Source organism: Alligator sinensis, unplaced genomic scaffold (genome assembly GCF_000455745.1).
Source record: "Alligator sinensis unplaced genomic scaffold, ASM45574v1 scaffold674_1, whole genome shotgun sequence".
NCBI classification, from domain to species: domain Eukaryota; kingdom Metazoa; phylum Chordata; order Crocodylia; family Alligatoridae; genus Alligator; species Alligator sinensis.
The window spans coordinates 2,010,048-2,013,184 of record NW_005842032.1 but is presented as its reverse complement, the minus strand read 5'-3'; positions in this window follow the sequence as shown (position 1 = coordinate 2,013,184).

The following is a 3,137-nucleotide window of genomic DNA, read 5'->3' as shown; positions in this document are numbered from 1 at the left end:
GAAGGGGGGATTCCCCACAACCTGAGGAACTGGCATCCCGTGTCCTTCCTTGGCATGGACTACAAGCTGACAGCGAAGGCCATCTTGCTGTGCCTATGGGCCATGCTGACGGAGGTGATCCATCCAGACCAGACGTACATGGTGCCCAGAATTCCATCTTCGATAACCTTTACCTGGTTCAGGACCTCCTGGAGCTAGCACGCCAGGAGGGCCTGTCTTTTGCCCTCCTATCCCTGGACCAGGAGAAGGCATTTGACAGAGTGGATCACGAGTACTTCATGGTCATGCTGCTGGCCTTTGACTTCGGGCCCCACTTCGTGTGGGCTCTCCAGGTGCTGTACGCCTCTGCAGAGTGTTTTGTCAAGCTCAACTGGACCCTGACGGAGCCCATCCCATTCAGGAGAGGGGTATGTCAAGGCTGCTCACTGTTAGGCCAGCTGTACATCTTGGCCCTGGAGCTCTTCCTTGTTCTTCTGCAGAAGCAGGTGGCAGGGTTGTTGCTCCGGAAGCTGGCCATGCAGCTGGCCATGTCAGCATATGCTGACAACATACTCCTTGTGCTCCAGGACTCAGGTGACCCAGCACAGTTGGAGGCCTGCCAGGCATTGTACTCAGTGACCTCCTCTTCCCAGGTCAACTGGGTCAACCTAGACATGCAAGACCAGTCAGGCAGGGAGTGGAACCAGGCCACCATGGGTGTCCTTGGGGAGATCTTGATGAACTACTCCCTGGTGGATGTCTGGAGTGCTTGTCATCCTACTGACCCCGCTCCCTTCACCTATCGCATGGGGCCACCTGGGACGCGCCTTCCTCTGCCACTTCTGGGGGCTCTGATATAACTGGCAGGTCCTTGGCCTGAAGGGCATCTCCCTGCAAGACCTGTGAGGGCTGCCAGATTTGTACTAGGAGCTCCTCTGGGCCTGGAGGCTGGTCTCTGCCTCCAGGTCCCCTGCAACAGTCGCCCAGGCTGCTGACCTGCTCTTCTAGCCCCTCTGGAACCCTCAGCTGGAGGTACCGACAGCAGAGGTGCCCTGGTTGTGACAGATTTTGATCCTGGCTGGTGTCACCCCATATCGGAGACCTCCTGGTCTATGATAGGCAGGAGTGGGTGGACCCTGCTGCACTGGCTTGGTACATGGGTCTACCCTCAACATATGCGACCTGCTGTCTGGTCCAGGAGATGAAAACTGCTCTTCCTCCAAAAGCCCTTGCCTTTGTTGAACAGGTCCTGTGTGGTGGTGGTCCCTGCCCCTCTCCATGTCCTCCAGCCCACCGGAATTTTTCATGGGGCCAGCACCTCTCCTGGCCTCATGGTGCTCTACGCTCCCCACTCCACCACCTGAGCTGGCTGGAGGACACCAGATAGGTCCACTTTTCTACCATCCATCACTGCCACCTCTACACACACATGCACCACACAACCCATCATGCCACTCTTGTGTCCCGTCCAGACACCAAGTGGCAGGACCAAGTGGCAGGGGCATGGCTGGGGCACCCCAGTGGCTGAGTCTGTACTCCACCCTCATTCCTCAAGCTGGGGATCTCAGCTGGTGGCTCCTGCATGAAGGTGTCACCACAGGTGTGTATGTGGTGAGCTTTATGGACAACCCAGTCTCTTACCCTTTCTGCGAGCAGAGGGAGACCCTGGCGCACATGATCCTCAAATGTGCCAGGCTGCAGCCCCTCCACCCCCACCTCCAAAACCTTCTCTTGAGGTTCTGTTTTAATTTCACCCCCCACCTTTTCGTTTTTGGCCATCCCATCCATGGCCCCATGGCCTGGGACCTCCTGGTCCACCTCCTCCTGGCCCTGGCCATGTGGGCCCTGTACTTAACCAGGAAGGAGGCTATGGCCAGGAAGGTGTCCAGAGTCTGCGGGGCCACTTGCCTTTCATTTGTCCGTGCACTTTTCCAGGTAGAGCACCAGTGGGTGGTGTCCACTAGCTCCCTGGATGCCTTTGAGGGCCGGTGGGTTTGGCCCCAGGGGTCTCTGCCCTCTGGAGCACTTATTTTCACATTTTGAACCTTTGACCCTGCCACATCACTCCTATCCTGTTTTTGCTTTAGTTGTCCCAAGGTATTACTTGTGTTATTGATTCATTGGCCCCACACCATAGGGGCCACTAGTTAGTTGGGTGGGCCTTGAGCCCATGGCATTTAGGTAACACAAATAGACAGGAGCTTCTGAGGTCCAGCCATTTGGTATCTGGGGACACTACCCTTTGTGACAGCTGGACTGCTGAAGCAGCCCTAGCTTGGAGCAGTCTGGCAGTGGGGGCTACTGCCTGGCTGTGACCTGCTGCCACCTGCAACATCATCTGCCCTCTTGGACTTGTGGCCCCATGGCTGATTGGTCATGGGAGATCTAAACTACCCAGATATCTGCTGGGAGGAGCAGACAGCCAAAACAAGCTGCTCATGGAGGTTCTTACACTGTGTGCAGGACCTCCACCTAACCCAGGTGGTGTCTAGTCCCACCAGGGGTAGTGCCTTGCTTGACCTGGTCTTAGCAATGGGGGATGATCTCGTGGGGAACATGCGAGTTAATGGTAGCCTGGGAGATAGTGACCATCGCTTGGTCGAGTTCACTATCCAGCGAAGGGTGGGTAAAGTAACAAGTGGGGCTAAGGTGTTGGACTTCAGAAGGGTCAACTTTAGTAAGTATAGAAGACTAGTTAGTGAGGGGATGCAACTAAAGAACATAGAGCATATGGGGGTCCAGGAGGGTTGGAGGTATCTCAAGGGAGTGATCCTTGGGGCTCAAAAGGAGTTTATACCATTATGTAGGAAGGGATGTAAGGGGGCAAAAAAGCCCCCTTGGCTGAACAGGGAACTCCAGGAGAGTCTGGGGACAAAGAAAGAGATGTATATGCAATGGAAGAGGGGAGCAGCCACCAAGGAGGAATATATCTCCCTGGCACACTATTGCAGGGAATCAGTTAGACAGGCCAAGACAAGGCTTGAGCTCAGGCTGGCTTCAACAATCAAGAACAATAAAAAGTCCTTCATCAGGTATACAGGAGGCAAAAAGAAAGCTCAGAGCAACATAGGGCCCCTGCAGGACCAATCAGGGCAGTTGGTGGTTGATGCGGGGAAAAAAGCAGAGCTCTTCAATGAGTTCTTCGCTTCAGTATTTCT